This window comes from Sminthopsis crassicaudata, chromosome 1 (assembly GCF_048593235.1).
Source record: "Sminthopsis crassicaudata isolate SCR6 chromosome 1, ASM4859323v1, whole genome shotgun sequence".
NCBI classification, from domain to species: domain Eukaryota; kingdom Metazoa; phylum Chordata; class Mammalia; order Dasyuromorphia; family Dasyuridae; genus Sminthopsis; species Sminthopsis crassicaudata.
Window position 1 is genome coordinate 488721102 of NC_133617.1, and position 18524 is coordinate 488739625.

General features: G+C 37.3%; 1 protein-coding gene and 1 long non-coding RNA gene across 5 annotated transcripts in view; one reads left to right on the forward strand and one right to left on the reverse strand.

Moving 5' to 3' along the window:
- ZNF629 (zinc finger protein 629) overlaps nt 1-7262 on the reverse strand; it is a 33132-nt gene extending 25870 nt beyond the window's left edge. For 2 of the 4 annotated variants that reach the window (XM_074281353.1, XM_074281352.1), the window contains exons 1-2: nt 7086-7262; nt 5607-5772 (exon numbers count right to left, since the gene is read on the reverse strand). The gene's annotated coding sequence lies outside the window, so the exon portion shown is untranslated. Of the gene's footprint in view, nt 1-5606; nt 5773-6876; nt 7060-7085 lie in introns of those variants that run through there. The other 2 variants (XM_074281355.1, XM_074281354.1) reach the window with 2 other exon arrangements.
- A 40-nt stretch (nt 7263-7302) lies between these two features.
- On the forward strand, nt 7303-18131 carry LOC141550567 (uncharacterized). Its single transcript, XR_012484621.1, has 3 exons — nt 7303-7603; nt 12242-12311; nt 15544-18131. It is a non-coding gene; the product is annotated as an uncharacterized LOC141550567 (long non-coding RNA).
- Nucleotides 18132-18524: the final 393 nt, after the last annotated feature.

The following is an 18524-nucleotide window of genomic DNA, read 5'->3' on the forward strand; positions in this document are numbered from 1 at the left end:
TAAAAATCCAGAAAGCTTCAATTCTTGATTTAGATACTGGCTATGTCACCCTGAGCAAGTCACTTAACTACTCTATTTTCTGTTCTGTTTAAAGAAAGAGATGAACTCCATGTGTCTCTTAGTTCTTTCTGCCTCTAAATCCACATCTCTATGATGAGGATAGGGTAGCTAGATGGCTCAGTGGATATGAGGGCCAGGCCTAGAGTCAGGAAGACTCACCTTTTTGAGTTCAAATCTGGCCTCAAGATACTAGCCATATAATTCTGGGTTTGTCACTTAATCCTGTCTGTATCATCTATAAAATGAGAAGAAACCAGCTCAGCACCTTTGCCAGGAATGAATTCATGAAAAATCAGGCATGCCCAAGAAATTAAGTTAAATTATCAGGATATTCACAGCTCTAGTTCTATATCTAGGTTTGTGACATTTCAGCTTATTTACAGTCATATGCTATTACTAGAGCAAAAGTTCCCCATCTGGAGTATGTATTACTCCCAGAAGCATAAAGAGCTTTGTCAGTGTGGTTCAGGGAATTTAGCAAATAACTATGTTATCCTATCAAAAAATACCAAAAGTAACAATCTTAATTAAAAAAAAAAAAAAAAGTTGTAGAATGGTTGGTAAGGGTAAAAAGAGAAAGGAGGGAGTGAGAATATAATGGATCTGAAAAAATTTCAGAGAGAATTGAAAGCCTGACATAAGTGATACATGCCTAAAATTCTGCACTTTGGGAGATTGAAAGTGGTGGACTGCTTGACACTTCTAAATGCCACTTTTCAGCTGCAATTATAAAACTTACCTAATCTATGTGCTAAATCTGGCAACCAATACGGTGCTGAGGGTGGGCACCAGGCTATCTAAGAAGAGGTGAATCAGTTCGGGTCAAAAACAGAGGTTAGAAATGTGGAAATATTTTTAGAAGAAATGCACATTTAATCTATATTGAATTACTTGCTGTCTAGAGGAAGGGAGCAGGGTAGGGAAGGAGAAAAATTTGGAATAGGTTTTGCAAGGATGAATGTTAAAAACTATCTTGCCATATATTTGGAAAAATTAAAAGCTATTATTAAAAAAAACAAAAACAAAACAAAACAAAAAAAAACAATGCTAAGTGAAGTGAGCAGAACCCGGAGGATCATTGTACATGGTAACAAAATTATAAGATGATCAATTTTGATGATTTTTCTCAATAATGAGATGATTGAGGCCAGTTCTAATGATCTTATGATGAAGAGTCATCTACACCCAGAAAAAGGACTGTGGGAACCGAGTATATGAAAACACAGTGTTTTCACTGTTTTGGTTGTGGCTTGCTTGCATTTTGTTTTCTTTCTCTTTATTTTCCTTTTTGATCTGATATTTCTTGTGCTGTATAATAATTGTAGAAATATGTATAGAAGAATTGCACATGTTTAACTTATATTGGATTACTTGCCATCTAGGGGAGGGGATGGGAGGAAGAAAGGGAAAAAATTTGGAACACAAGGTTTTGCAAGGGTGAGTGTCGAAAATTATCCATGTATATGTTTTGAAAATAAAAAGCTTTAATAAAAAATAAGAAAAATAAAAACAAAACTCTGTTATAATGGAAATACCTGGATTCAGAATCTAAAAACCTGGGGAAAAAATTAAATAGATAAACAAAACGAAAACATGTCAGCTTCCATGACAAATAGAATTCAGCCTTTGAATGACCCTTGTACTTTCACCTTGAGTAAGATGAAGATCTAGTCTTTAAAAAAAAAAAAAAAAAAAAAAGTTAACCAATCCCAAATTAATGAAGTTTAGATAAAAACAACAATAGCCTAGTAAAAGATGAGCTCATTGGTCTTCACAATAACTAAAAATTCTAAATTGATTTCCAGTGAAGTAACAAAATTTTTGATGTGATCTTGAAGAAGCATATGCCATTCTTAACAAACATGCTCACAAGGCTTTAATTCCATTTACAACAATTTATCTCTTTGAAGAAGTATTCTTTGTCCCCTGCTCAATTAAATCCAAAGCAAAAAAACAAACAAGAAGAGGGATGTGATTTGTGGGTATCTTTCAAAAACTATACTGAGAGTATGTTTCTTGATGACAAAAAAAGGATCAAATTCATATTGATTTATTTTTCTGTATCCTGATAAACATTCAACTATTTTATGATACTAAAAAAGTTATATACCAAATAAAGCATATATATATATATACATAATATATATATATGGTACACACTAGAATTTATTTTCCTTCATAGTTGATGAAGATATGGGAAGGTTAGCCAAAGGGTACAAGGATCCCCCCCAAAAAAGACTGAGAACCCCTAGTCTATGGATCAGAGATCTAAACAGAACTCTGATTTAATTTTCCCAGAGAAGAAGACTCTCTCTGGGAGTATGACACTGGAGGGCTAATGTGTACATCAGCCTGTACTAAAAACATTCATATACAAAAATGGTATAAAGTAGGGTGACTATAGAAGAGAACAATCGCATTCACTCCACAAGGCAGAAAATTCTAAGACTTTCCTTAGGATAGAGACAGATAGGGCAGTAACTTATGCAAAGGCATAGATACTAGAGATAGAATGCTGAGTTCAAGAAACAGCTAATATAGAACTATAATATGAAAAGAACTTTGAACTACAGATAAGAAGCAGTTTTAAATGGTGTTAAGGGAAGCAATTTGTAGTTTATCCCACTGAAAAAAAGGAAGCTACTGAAGATTTTAGCAGGAAAGTGATAGTGAAATATGATCAGATCTGGTATCTTTAGAATGCATTTTAAGAATATTAATTTAACACTTGTGAAAAGAATGGGTTTGAGAAAGGAGAAAATAGAAAAAGGAAGACCAATTCAAAGTGTGTTATAATAATGCAGGCAAGATATCATGTGGACTTAAACTAGGATTGTGATTCTGAGTTTTCTCAATGTAAAATAGAAGATTAGCCTTAAAGGATCTCTAAGATGCTTCCTAGCTCTAAGTGAAATAGGCAACCATACACAAGGTATGGCCATGTTTAAAGAACCATTCCTGGTTTTGATTAGGAGTTTTAGAAGCCTAGTCTTCTCCTATTACTTACTGAGCTAGAAGAGCTGATGACTCAATCAGTGTTTAAAAGGAATGATACTTCTCTTCCTTTTTTGTTTCTAATCACATCAGAACCACTTTAAGCCTGCTTCCAGAGTAAAAGAAGAGTGGCTTTGTCCTATCTATCCCTCACCTCAGCCTTCATTTATCCATTAGAACATAGCATCTACCTATTAAAGCTTGAGTTTAAACTGCTGCTTTTCTTTCTAAGCAAATGTGTTCAGACTTGAAGGCAATCTTGTGAGTGCCATAGGTACAGATTCTGGATCTCAGTGAGTTAGAGCTAAAAGGCAGCAGGGAGGAGTTCTCTAACACTCTTAGAAAGGACAGCCTTGGTCATTTAAATTACAACCAGGAGGTTGAATGTGCAAAGCAAAAATAAAATAGATATGTTCTGATGAGGTTTAAGCCTCCTAGCAGATTATGATAGTAAGTTCTTCTATAGCAGTTAGGTGGTGCAGTAAATAGAAAGCTGGCTCTTGAATGAGAAAGAACTGAGTTCAAATCCCACCTCAGACATATTAGTAGCTGTATGATCTTGGGCACATCACTTAACTTCTGTCTGCCTCAGTTTCCTCAACTGTAAAATGGGAATAGTAGCATACTCTCTTCTATTTTTAGCATTTCTTTTATGCACAGAAATAAAATACCTATCTTACATCCGATTCATATTATTCAATGAGTGCCTTTCTACTCTACCCTCACCTTAAGAGAGAAACCTGGACATAAGCCCGTAACCTAAACTACAAGTAAATTTTCCCTCAGGATGAGGGAATAAAAATTGGATAAGCAAAAGAGTTTTTAAAACCCTTTTTTCCCCCCTAACCTTTCTCATTTGAGGCCAGCCCCTCTTTAGGTTTGAATCTGGTCCAATCACATACTTGGGTTATACCTGGATCCAGAGCAAGGGCCACCCAGATTGGAAAAGAGAGCAATATAGTACTTAGGTTCCAGTCCTAGCAAGGTTCTTTACGGTTACACCAGCAAAAAAAAAAAAAAAAAAAAAAAAAAAAAAAAAAGCCAATTTCCCATTTCAGTGTTCATCCTGAATCCCAATGCCTAAAACACCGCTTGGTATCCCATCTCCACAATCCTAATTGAGGAGGCAAAAAGAGAGGGCAGCTCCTCGGAGATAATTTAATCATTTTCTTGCAATAATAAGCAACAATAGAGGAACTACAAGAAGCAATTTTTAACAGTTTTTATATTTGGTCCCTCATTTAGATGGCTTCTGAAATTTCCTCTTGGTTTTCCAGAAATCTAAAGGATGAGGACTGGTCTCATAATCATGAATCTTCCAGTGCTCTTTACAATTTTCCCTCTTTCAGAAATGCAAATTAAGACAACTCAGAGATATCACTACACACCTGTCAGATTGGCTAACATGACAGGAACAAATAATGATGAATGTTGGAGGGGATGTGGAAAACTGGGACACTGATACATTGCTGGTGGAGTTGTGAAAGAATCCGGCCATTCTGGAGAGCAATTTGGAACTATGCCCAAAAAGTTATCAAACTGTGCATACCCTTTGATCCAGCATTGCTGCTATTGGGCTTATATCCCAAAGAAATACTGAGAAGGGGAAAGGGACCTGTATGTGCCAAAATGTTTGTGGCAGTCTCTTTTTGTTGTAGCTAGAAACTGGAAGATGAATGGATGTCCATCAATTGGAGAATGGTTGGGTAAATTATGGTATATGAATGTTATGGAATATTATTGCTCTGTAAGAAATGACCAGCAGGAGGAATACAGAGAGGCTTGGAGAGACTTACATCAACTGATGCTGAGTGAAACAAGCAGAACCAGAAGATCACTGTACACTTCAACAATGATATGTATGAGGATGTATTCTGATGGAAGTGGAAATCTTCAACATAAAGAAGATCCAACTCACTTCCAGTTGATCAATGAAGGACAGAGGTAGCTACACCCAGAGAAGGAACACTGGGAAGTGAATGTAAATTGTTAGCACTACTGTCTATCTGCCCAGGTTACTTGTATCTTCGGAATCTAATACTTAATGTGCAACAAGAAAATGGTATTTACACACATATATTGTATCTAGGTTATATGTAACATATGTAAAATGTGTGGGATTGCCTGTCATCTAGGGAAGGGAGTAGAGGGAGGGAGGGGATAATTTGGAAAAATGAATACAAGTGATAATATTATAAAAAAAATTACTCATGCATATATACTGTGAAAAAAATTCTAAATTAAAAAAAACCACAATTTTCCCTCTTTTTATTGCTAAAATAAGGATTATTGTACTTTGTGGAGGAGTTTCTGTGGCAAAGGCAATGACCTAGACCAAGGTTGCTATATTAAAAACCTTGAGAAATCATTTGTTTTCCGGAATCAGGGACAAATGCATGAAAAAGGGGGATTTTCCCCCTTATTACCCCCTATTTTAATATTATTTCTGTCACTCATCATACATACCTATCCTCATATATAGCTTAATTTTCTCAAAAAAAAAAAAAACAAAAAACAAATTACCCTTCCTTCTATGGAATTGCAGGACTTACCTCCACTCCACTGTGGGCTTTCTTTCTCTGCTCCACCCCAGGTCCATCCCCAGTGACCTAGGAAATGAGGCTGCAATGGGGGTAGTCAGGCTGAAAGATTGATTTCTTCCTGATTTCACACAGCGTAACTTAGCAGAATGTACAGGAGAGGCCAAAGGAGGGAATCCTAAGGGGCAGTAAGTTTTCACATTCAGAGAAGGGTTGGTGGGAAAGCTAGTTCAGATAACCACAATGAAACTTGGGCTATTATTCAGATACACAAAACCTACAGAAATACAAAAATACTTATTGTCATTTTTTTGTCTTAATAGCCCTCCCCTTTCTTTTAGCAGACCTGTGATTTCATTGGCATAGGAAACTGAGGAGAATCTCTCCATTAATTTGTTACCAGTTCTTTGACTTACAACTTTCTAAGTTGGTTGGAGGAATTAAGAGGTAAAATTACTTGCAGAGCGTCATACAGTAGGGGCAGGATATTTTGACCTGGAGACCAGCTATCCTCTTCTATGTGGGCCAGCGGTCTGATGGTCTAGAAACAAAAATCCTAAATATCTTAAAACCTGAGTTTAAATTCCAACTCTGTCACATGCTATTACTAGTTCTCCGATCTGAATAAATTACTGAATCTCTTTTGCCTGTTTCCTCATCCACAAAAGAGAGATGATTGGACTGCCTATCTCAAAAGGTAACATGGGAAAAAAAAGCATTCTGTAAAACCTTAAAGAGGTACTTAAGTATTATTTTTAGAATTCTGAGGGACCATCTGAAAGTAAAATTGGGAGGCAACTTGGCCATTTGAAAGATAGCTAGTTATTGGGATGGGATGGGTTGGGATCAGGTAGAAAAAGTTTTTTAAAATGTGTTTGACCTTTGCAGGTATTCTTAAATTCTGTTTTTTTGAGGGTTAAATGGTCAGGAAAAAAAATTGATTGATATCAACGTGGTTTCTCTACTTTTGTTTGTTGACAACCGTGGAAAGCAAGTCTGTATCCCCAAGTCTGAGGACAAGAGAAAGTTTTCATGACTTTTAACAAGTCATTTCACTTCTGTAAAAAAGGCATTCCAATCCGTGCCCCACCTATTTTATATGGAGCTTTCGTGAGCAGATATTGAGGATATATATGTTTATGGAAGCCCTTTGAAACCCGTACGTTGAGCGCTATACCCATATAGGTGGTTCTTCTTGTTCTCTCCACCTGCCTGCTGACCTATAGTAACGGGCCCCTTTCAGGTTTACATCACTCCCTTTGCACCCAGTGCGAGTACTTACTCCCATTTTACAGATGAGCAAAGAGAGGCCGGGAGAGGTGAAGAGATTTCGCCAAGATCTCACAAGAGATCCCCTCCCCCACCCCCACAGGAAACCAGATGCTTCCACCACCTGGCTTGTCCCCTGGGGGCCCACATTTTCCTTTCGAAGCACTCTGGGTCCGAGGTCCCGCGTCCTTTCCCTGAACCCCTCCCCAGCTAGGAGCTTACAACACGGCAGACAGGGGCTCGGGCGTGTCCGGGCCGAAGGCGAGCGCGGGGGGCGCTCGCCCTGGGCTGGCAGCCCCGCTCAGTCCTCGACCTCAGCCTCCGGAGGAGAAGGGGAGGAGGAGGGGGCGGCGACGGCAGCAGCCTACGGCCTCGCGCTTCCAAAGCCAACCGTTTGTGAGTTCCAGCCCCGCGCGTGGGGTCTAGTGGGGAGGGAGAATGAGAGAAAACCTCCAGAGCCAATCACAGGTGGGCATAAAGGTCTGGAGGCGGAGCTTTGGGGGAGACTGCTCGAGGCTCTCGGTTTCCTCGGGAGTAAGAGATCTAAAGAATCACTTCTCTCTGCCTTCCAGTGGACTGAATCCTTTCCCTTGCCAGCCGCCCTCCAAGTGTAGCCAATTAGAAAGAAGGAACCCTTAAAAGGCCGGGCCGAGGAGCGCTTTGATTGGCTGGCTGGCTCGTTGGTTCGGGACTGCCCTGAGTAGGAGATGTAACATAGAGTTGAAGGGACTCGGGCCCAGGTAGGCGTGAGGCAGCAGATTTAAGTTTCATTCCTAGCTGGGACTGAGCTTCCCCGCTCGCTGGTCTCAGGCCGCCTCGGATCGGCAGGGCTACTGGTCAGGCGTTCCCGCTCCTTCCAGCGCTCCGAGCGGTCGGTAATTGTGGGGGCGGGGCGGGCTCTAAGTGACCTCCCCCTGGCCGCAGCCCTCAAGGGAGTTTCCGCCCAGCCACTCCTCTAGAAAAACTAGCCATCTGAAATTTAGCGAGAAATTTGGTCCCTCGGCTTGCAGATGGGGAAACTGAGGCCTCCCGAGGGGAAAATGACTAAAGCAGAATGGCATAGCTAGTTAGCTACACTGCCAAGATAGGTGTCCGGGATTTATTCCAGTAAACCAGTTGTCTCTGATGCGGGCTCCAAATTTATCCTGGAGTGAAGTTAAAGGTCTAAGAAAATGAGTTAGAGAATCGATGAGATCTTGCAACTCCTTCGGTCTGCCTGAACTTGTCCCCAAGGATGTCATTATCTCTATCCGACCAATTCTGAGTTGTCCGGTTTCCTAAACCCCAAACTTTCTATGTCAGCATTTTCAGTGACAGGATGATGGTCTTCCAAACCCTTCCATCCATGGATGAAGACCTCAAGGGGGAAAGAGTATTCTAAAAAGAGTATTCTCTAAGATTTAGGGAGAGAATCCAAGGGGTTCTCAGGCGGTTGAAAGGTCTCCTTCACAGCTAACACTGACCTGTGGAATGCCAGACCAACTCTTAGATTTTTTTTATTTTATTTTAGTAATAGCCTTTTATTTTTCAAAATACATGCAAAGAGTTTTCAACGTTCACCCTTGCAAAACCTTGCAATTTTTTGCCATTCCCAATTTACCCCCTCCCCTCGACAGCAAGTAATCCAATATAGATTAAATTTATTATGCTGCATAAGAAAGATCAAAAAGGGGAGGGGGGAGAGTGAGAAAAATAAAAAGCAAGCAAACAACAAAAAAAAAGGTGAAGATTCTATGTGTGACCCACATTCAGTCCTCTTTCTGGTTGGAGATGGCCCTCTCCATCCAGTTTTGCCCTTGTGGATCCTTATCCCTTTTTCATGATCTCATTGAGTTACAAACCTAGTAGAGACACTGCTGGATTAAAGGGTGTATACACAGTTTGATAGCTCTTTGGGCATAGTTGCAAATTACTCTCCAGAATGGTTGAATCAGCTCACAACTCTACCAATAATATATTAGTATCCCAGTTTTCCCATTTATCCAAGACTTATCTTTTTTTTTTTTTTTTTGTCATCTTAGCCAATCTGAGAAACTGTGCTATGGTATCCCAGAGTTGTCTTAATTTAGACCAGCTCATAGACTTAAGATAATAACATTTTAAAATAGTATAAAAACATTTTCATAAGATAAGATTTAGCACACATCAAACCATTCTATGTGTGAAGGCACTGAGATAACAGAAAAACAATGAACACATTAGGGAGAATATAGGTATCAAAGACTCAAAAGTGCTCTGAGAAGTTTTTTGGAGAGAAACATCTGTGCACAAAAGAATGAAAAGAATGAAGGTAAGTAAGGGGAAGATCAAATCCAAGCCTTTACTGAAATATTTAATTTGACCCTCTGTGTTCCAGTCCTAGCCAACTTTTCCAGGGTCATTTTCCATGACTTTCCTTCTTGGATTTTATGCTCTCTCCAAGCTGGATTATCTTCCCCTTATAGCCATGCTTTTGTGTATACTCTCCCCATTCTGGCACAGATTTATTCCACATATCTACTTTAAAGGCCATTTCTTTAAATTTTTCCCAGGTGCTACATTGTCCATTAAGTCTAATTCTATACTATCAACTACATGGACTTTCTCCTTCCATAAAACTTTTTATACCTCTCTGATGTTTCTTATAATCTCCCATGTATTACTGATGAAGTCTTGAATAATGTGCCATTGGGAATTCTTCACATGACCAAACCACATCACTTTGGTTTCCAAACCACATCATTACCAAAGCTTTAAATCTTCAAGGGCAGACTCTGAGTCATGTTATCTATCTTATATGCCTAACACATAGTTGATGTAATTGTAATGTTAATTTGAATAAATATTTTGTATGTGAAGGGAAATAGCATGAGATAATGCTACAAAAGTTCAATGGCATTAGACTGAAGAGAGTAACTTAAATGTCAAGATAAAAGACTTATTCTCTATGCAAATGTATGCACTAAGGAGTTACTATTACTTCAAAACAAAATGTATCAATAAAACGTTTATTATTCCTTCTTAATAAGTAATATCTTTATATAATATACATATATATATAATAAGTAATATCCACAAGTACTGTCCCTTTGGAAGACAGTAGATAGCAAAAACTATTATAGCAATTGAGACTGACAGCTCATATAATATTCTGCTCTTATAATTAGTTCATTTCCCCTTTTTCCCTTTAATCATATTTTTTTTGCTTTTTTTTTTTTCCATTTCTCACTATATCCCTTTCATAGAATCTTTAATAAGAAAAATTTGGACAAAACCCAAGAGGCAAAATGACTGTATCTGACATTATATGTGGTATTCTGCATCTCTACCAAGAGGAAGGAAGGAAATTAACATTTGTTAGATACCTACTCTGGGCCAGGCACTGTATTAAACGCCTTACAGATATCATCAACAACATTGAGAGAAGGCAGACAGAGGTTAACTAGCTTGTCCAGAGTCACAAAACTAATAAATATCTAAGGTTGGATTTGAACTCCTGACTCCAGGTCCAGCCCTCTATCCAATGTGCAAATATTCCCTAGAGACTTCTGCAGAAGAAAGGGAATATGTTTTATCCTCTCTGTGATCAAAATTGATTATTGATATTCATTTGAATTAACAGAATTTAGGTTTTTTTCTCTTTATGTTGTGGTAATTTTATATATTGTTTTCAAGGTTCTGCTTAGCTTGGTTTTAACAGTTTAATTTATAGTCAAAAGGATACGAGGATTTAAAAAAAAAAAAAAAAAAAAAAAAAAAGACTGAGAACCCCTAGTGTATTGTATGGATCAGAGATCTAAATTATTGTCAGAGAAGAAGGGTCTCTAGGGAATATTTGACATTGGAGGGTGAATGTGGATATCCGGATGCCTGTACTAAACATTCATATACACAAGACTGTTACAAGGTAGGATGACTATAGAAAAGAGCAATCATACTCCTTAAGGCAGAAAATGGAATGCTGAGTTCAGGAAACAGCTAATATAGGATTGTAATATGAAAAGAATTTTGAACTAGAGATAAGAACCAGAGAGCTTTAAATGATGTTAAGGAGAGCACTTTGTGTTTTATCCTACTGAAAAAGGAAGCTCACTTTAGTTCAATTTTCTCATATTTGGGGCAATTAGGTGACGCAGTGGATAGAGCACCAGTCTTAAAGTCAGGAGGACCTGAGTTCAAATGTAACCTCAGATACTTAACACTTCCTAGCTGTGTGACCCTGGGCAAGTCACTTAACCCTATTGCTTCAGAAAAAAAAAATTCTCATGTTTGATTTTCTAGTTTCTTTCAGTTTTAATGATTATATATTATATTCATAAACCATAATTTGTTCAGTCATCCCACAATCATTAGGCACATAATTTTCCCCCAACTTTCTTGTATTTCAGATTATCGGAATGTTTTTAACCAGAAAAATTATAGAGCAGTATTTTTAGAATATTAAGATGCAACAGTGTAGAAAATGGATTGGAGAGGAGTATTTGGTCAAAGAGACTAGTTTAGGAGGCTAATCCAGAGGAGAGACCATAAAGACAATTGTCCCCTTATAAACACATAGATTCTTTTTTTTTTTTTAAGTGCTTTTTATTCAGAATTTAAACCCTCCAAATCACATTTTGGTATTCACATTGGAATACAGAGTATTGTATATGAAATTGTATGTCCCTATATTGCTTCATTTTTAAAAGAGGTATAAGTTTGGGCAGCTAGGTGGCGCAGTGGACAGAGCACCAGCCTTGAATTCAGGAGGACCCGAGTTCAAATTTGGTCTCAGACACTTAACACTTCCTAGCTGTGTGACCCTGGGCAAGTCACTTAACCCCAGCCTGGGGGGGGGGAGGGAAGAGGTATAAGTTCTACATATTACTTTCAAAGCTGTCTCATTTATCCAAAGCAATATATTATCTCTTTTATTTTGTTGGGGGTTACAGGAGGGAAGAGGGAGGTAATTAGGGCTAAATGACTAGCCCAGGGTCACATAGCACATGTCTGAGGTCAAATTTAAACTGAGGTGACCCTGACTTCAGTGCTGGTGTATCCACTGCACCACCTAGTTAACCCCACAGCAATATGATCTTTTTTTTTTTAATTATTATTAGTAGTAATATTTTATATTTCATTCCCCCCCAACAATCACTAAGGTCAATTGCAACTTTAAGTCCAAGATGTTATGAAAATTCTTAATATGAAGGGGGTACAGGATTAGGAACCAGGAATGGAATGGCATAATTAGACTCTCTTGTACACGATCAAATATCTAGCTGATTTTGTTTGCTACTTCAAGAATATATTGCTTTTCAAAATACTAGTTAGACTAGAGCTACATCTCAAAAAGAGATAAAAAATTAAAAGGCCTTATATGTACACAAAAAATATTTACAGCAGTTTTTTTTTTGAAGGCAAAGATTTGAAAATTGAGGGGATGCCCATCAACTGGGAAATATTGGGAAATGGCTGAATTAAATTCTGGTATGTAATTATTATGGAATCCTATTATGCTATAAGAAATGATGAGCAAGATGCTCAGAATCTGAAAAGATTTTTATAAGCTGATGCAAATCAAAATATGCTGTGTACAAAGTAACAGCGATATTATAAGATGATTAATTGTGAATAGTTTCAGAAATACAATAATCCAGATGCTATCCATACCCAGAGAAAGAACTGAAGGTGTCTGAATACAGATTAAAGCATACTCTTTTTACTTTATTTTTCCTGAGGGGCTTTTTTGTGAAATTGATTTTTTGAACCAAGTATAATAATGTCATTACTCTCTTAAAATTCATCATATTAGATTTAGCCCAGTTATCTAGGTTGTTTAGATCTTTTGGGATCTTGACTCTGTCATGCAATATGTTATTTATAATTCAGCTTTGTAAACTCCAAAAATTTTATAAATATCTCATCTAAACCTTTATCCAAATCATTGATTAAAAAAAAAAAAAAAAAACCAATAGTACAAGCTGAATAAAGCAGAAATTTCTGAAACATTGGACCAAAATCTTCCTTTTTAGTTATAAGTTCCCATTAATGATTAATTTTAATCCATTTAGCCAACTATAGTATACATTTTCATTTTATCTTTCCTTGTCAGCTTTAGTTCATTTTGAGCTTTAGTCTTCTTGATATTATTTCTATGGGACTATGCCATGCTTCTGTGTCTATCCTCTATTAAGTGCCCTTGCTTGGATCTTCTGTATGTCTTTTTAAAATCTAAGTTTGTTGATGGCTTCTTCTGCATACACATCACTCTTTAAACATTTCACCCATTTGTAAATTAGAATTGTTTCTCATTGTATCTTTTTTTATGTCACGTCAAACATATTTCCATATGTTAAAAAAAAAAAAACCAACCCCACAAAGAAACTTTTTTTTTTTTTTTTAAAGTATGCTTCACTCTATTTTTAGAGTTCATCAGTTTTCTCTCTGGAAGTAGATATCTTCATGGGTATTTTAGATCATAATCTTGATTTGAATAGTTCTTTGATTAGTCTTGATTAGTGTCTTTCACATTTTATCATCCTTATTACTGTTACTGTGTACAATCTTCTTCTGGTTTACTCACTTTGCCTGAGTTTTTCCAGGTTTTCTGAAACAATTCTGCTGGTCACATATCACAATCATTGTGTCTTAATTTCATTTTGGAGATTTCCATACCACCCAGGTTCATTTGTAGAATTTTATTTTATAGGATACTGTTTGCTTTGGAATCTGTTCTCTCAAAATTATTTCCACCCAATAAACCAGTTCTTCCTTATTAGAGAAATCTAAGTCTAAAACTTTTAGACTTAGTTGTTTCCTCTGGCTTTTGAAGGAAATTATCATTAAAGTAGAATATGAAATTATTAATATTAACCAATCCACAGAGAGGTCCTTCAGGCATCTATATAAATAAAGCTTCATTATCATAATATTCTCTCTATGCTCTCTGTGATATTTCCCAAACATATGCTTTCTTTCTTAAAAGGTGGTCTGTAGTAAATTCTAACAATATCCTATTTTTATTCATCTACCTCTATTGTTCTTAATCTAAATGATCTCTACAATGCTTTCTTTCCCTTCTGATTCATTAATTTCTCCATGTAAGTACTCTTACTGCCTTTCCCTTTTGCCTTGTGAATAAAATATAACCTTCCAGAGCCATGGTCTGGTAATGGCCTATCATTTGATATCAATATATAATACAATGCAATATACCTCTATACAAATAGTAGGCCATTTGATATTATTGGTATCAATGTTCATACTAAATTTGTCCCCTTGCATTATTTCTAATTCACTTACTATTTTATCTCTTTTACTATATTTGTGTCTTAGCTCCTGAGTTTTATTCTTGGATCTTTTCTTGAATTTTTTTCTTTGTCTTATAGTATACCTACATTCTATGGTACATAATAATGTGGATTTCAATAGGTAGTTTATTACTTCACCTTCATTTTCAGTTTAGAACCCTTATGATTAGATTTATAAGAGTTCATGCAAATGTGTTATTAGATTTGCTTCAACAGAGCAGTTTGGTTGGGAGTCAGAGTGAAAACTTACACAGGATTCACTTAAGTTAAAACTTTATTTTATCAAAGCTAGTGTGACAAATAGCATGGGCAACTAATTGGCAATTAGGGTCAAAGGGGAACAAAGCTTTTATGCCAAAATTTTGGCTCTAAGGAACATGAGGAATACTTAGACTGCTAAAAACAGTATTTTTTTTTTTCAGACAGTAACTTTGACATGAGATCTCTTAAAAACAGAGTTAAACAAAACAACAATTTGGTTGTCTGGGTTCAAGGAAGAGTTTACAAGACAAGTGTTCCTTTTTTGAGCCCAACAAATCTAAACATCCTTGTTTTAGTGATTTTAGTAAATGTTTATGTTAATAATTTTCATAAGCCAATCTAGGGCTTGGGGTTAGGGTCTAGCAGGACCCTATCATTACATCCCTGCTTAGGAAACTTTCCTTCTTAAATTTTAAGCAGACTTTAAACTGAATGTACCCAGAATTTGGGATCAGTGTTAGAAAGTGTTAGCCTATGAAATGGAATCTAATAATCAGCATTAAACAGAACCAGGGTTTAAGAATAATGGAAATTGTTTTGATCTGGGGAGTCAAGAACTTTTAATTCTAGTCACAATTCTGACAGGTAGCCCTGTCACCTTGGGCAAGCCACCTCTCTACTTAATGTTTCATTTGTCTCACTTGTAAAATGAAAGCTAGATTAATTTTAGGTTACCTTCCAACTTTAATTCTGTATGCTGGCTTTATTGCCAGCTGACATTTTGTTCTGAATTAGCCAGCTGAAGAAACAACAATGTATTCTTTGTGCTTTTAAGTTTTAATGATTTAAAAAAAATTTTTTTACATAATTTCGTAGATTAATCTCCCTCCACTTCCAGAGAGCTCTTTCATAGAAATTCCAAAAAAGGGAGGGAAGTTGGAAAATTCAGCAAAATTAGCCAACACATCAACCTAGTCCAGGATTTCATGCAGTATGGAATACCCACTATCCCTCACCTCTGCAAAGAGGGGAGGTGCATTCTTATAGCTCTCCTTTAGGGCCTTTTGCAGAATAAAGTTGATTGTATCTTTTGCATTGTTGTATATGTGTTGACATCCTAATTCTGCATACTTCACACCTCTTTCCAATTCTGTTGATCATTTCCTTGATTCCTGGAGATTTAATCTTAAACATATCTCTTCCCTGAGCTTATCTCCAACAGTTCTCAACTTCTGAAAAAAAAAAATGCTGGACACCAAGGAAGCGACTCTGGAAAAACCAAGCGGAGTATAGGTATCTTTGGACTTATTCTGGATAAACCTCGCGTTCGGGCCGCCCTCATTCATACGGCAGGTTCTGATTGGTCCCTGGGATGTGGTCTCCGCCTCCAGACTCTGATTGGCTGGAAGAAGCACGCCGTGGGCGAGGAACAACGCTCCTCTCCAAACCTGTGGCGGTTCTTCTGCGCCCCTCATCCGCACCCTTCTTCGTTTCTACTGTATACTCGACAGTGGCACCCCAAAAATAGCGTCGGGAAAGGGGTGTGCGAGGAAAATAGACGGTATTTCCTTCCCCTGGGCAGCGCTAACACCTGGGTCGGATCACAAGTACGTGGTGAGTTTGGTGCCCGGCCTGCACCCCTGCCCCCTCGCCGGTGGAAGGCTGCCTTCTCTCCCTGCCCCACCCCGCCCCACAGTCACGCAGTGATCCATTTTTCCCTTTGGGACTCCCCAAGCCTCTTTTTTTTTTTTTTTTTTTTTCTTGGCGGACTTGTAGAGCTGGCTTTTCTGTGTTGACCGGTGATTTCATTGCTGAGAGAAGACGTGCCCTCTGCTCCTGTTCTTGAATTCAAGTTTGGGAGAGTAGCCTGAGAAGCGGGGCCCCCGGGCTCCAGCCAGGCCTGCTGTCCAGACACCAATCCCGAATATACTTTGGGGGAACTCAAAAGAGAGCAGTGTGTTAGAGTGGACAGAGACGCTTAGACTTAAAGGTTCAGACTTTTAGAGCTGAAAGCATCCTTAGTGCTGCCAAACTCAAATAGAAATAGGGCCCTATACAGACTTAGGAAACCTTGTATTTAGTTTATTTTGTTAAATATTTTCCTATTCCTATTAATCTTGTTGGGACCACACTCGATAGTGGGCCTTATGTGACTCCTCTGATAATGTAATCCCAGATTTTACAAGTGAACAGCTTTGGATCTTTTCTTCCTGAGGTCACACAACCAGTAACAAACAGAACCAGAACACATACTGCCATCTCTGACTCCAGTGAACTTGTGCAAAGGGCTTCAACTCCCATGAGTAGAAGAGATAATCTCTGAAGTGCTTTCAAATTGTGCTGTTATCTACTTCATATTCCTAAAAGAGCTAAGTCTGTCATGGTTGATCATCATATAATATACCTGTGTAAAATGCTTTCCTGGTAAACTTCATTCAGCATCAGTTCATGTAAATCTTTCCAGTTTTTTTCTGAAATATGCCTGCTCATTATTTATAGAACAATAGTATTCTATTGCATTCACATACCACAACTTATTCCCCCATTCCCCAATTGATGGACATCCTTTCAATTGCTTTGTCACCACAAAAAGGGCTGCTACAAATATTTTTGTAAGTATAGGTCCTTTTCCCTTTTTTATGATCTCTCCAGAATACAGAACCAGTAGTGGTATCATTTTTGGTGGTATTGGATATGAAGTTTAATAGCCCTTTGGGCATAGTTCCAAATTGCTCTCCAGAATGACTGGATCAGTTCAAACTCCACCAACAATGTATTAGTGTTCCAGTTTTCCCACATTTATCATTGTCTTTGAGAGAAAAATTCTTAATCATGAAAGAAATAAGAATGGATGAAGGAAACCTGTGAAATATCCCTTCTGAAGGTTTTTTTTTAAATGGCCAGAGTTCCTTATCTACTTTGTTCCTGGGCCTTAGTCTTCTCATCTAAGGACTAAAAGGCCTCTGACGTCCCTTCAGGCCCAGAATCTATGATCCTTCCCTCTTGTGATGGATTCCCAGGCCTAGATCTAGTATTTCTTAGAGCAACATTTTGGTGAATGCTTTGAGTTTTTTTTTTTTTGTTTTGTTTTGTTTTTTTTTTAATGTCTGAGGCTCTCATAAGAGAGATTTGCTTATCATAGTATCATATATTAGGGGTTCCAATTAACAAACCCCTAGTTGCCAAGTAGTGAGGTTAGAGAATAGATTTTAAGAGACCCTGAAAGGGAGTCTTCCTGGATACTAAAGATCTTTTAAATCCAGTAGCCAATCTGATTTGGTTCCTTAAAATGCATGTATCACTATGATTTTCAATTAGCTTAAACTGTTTGTGAATTTTTGTGTGTAGTGTTTTCTGATAAAGCATAGTTTACTTTGAACAGACTAAAGTTACCATCTTCAAGATGGATATAGTTGCCCGAATCATGTTAATTTATTCCAGAAATCTTTTTAAATTAAATCAGCTTTTATAATTTAATTTGGGGGGGGGTAGTAGATTTTTTTAAAAATTTGACTTTTACAATTTTTACTTTTGACAAACCACAATTCTAGATGTTTCATGGTGAAATGTGCTACCTACATACTGATAGAATGGTGAATCATCTCTGCAGACTGAGGTGTGTATGTGTTTATGAGAAAGAATGATATAGCCAATGTGGGAATTTGTTTGTCTTGACTATAAATGTAACAGAGATTTGTTTTCTTGTTTTCTGCAAGTAGTGGGATCGAGATGGGAGGGTATTGCTGGGTCAGGAAGAGAAGGTGGATCTTCATAAAAATAAAATTTAAACAATAAATGTTGATTCTTTTTCTTTTTTTAAAATTAAAGCTTTTTATTTTTCAAAACAGTGGATAATTTTTTGACATTAACCTTTGCAAAACCTGTGTTCCAGTTTTCCCCTCTTTCTCCCACACCCTTCCCTGGATTGTAAATAGTCCAATATATGCTAAATATGATAGAAATATGTTAAATCCTATTTATTTATTTATTTATTCATGCTGCACAAGAAAAAAAAAGTGAAGTAAAATGCAAGCAAACAACAACAAAAACAGTGAAAATGCTATGTTGTGAACCACACTCAATCCCCACAGTCCTCTCTCTGGGTATAGATGGCTCTCTTCATTACTGAATAATTGGAACTGGTTTGAATCATCTCATTGTTGAAGAGAGTGGCCTTCATCAGAATTGA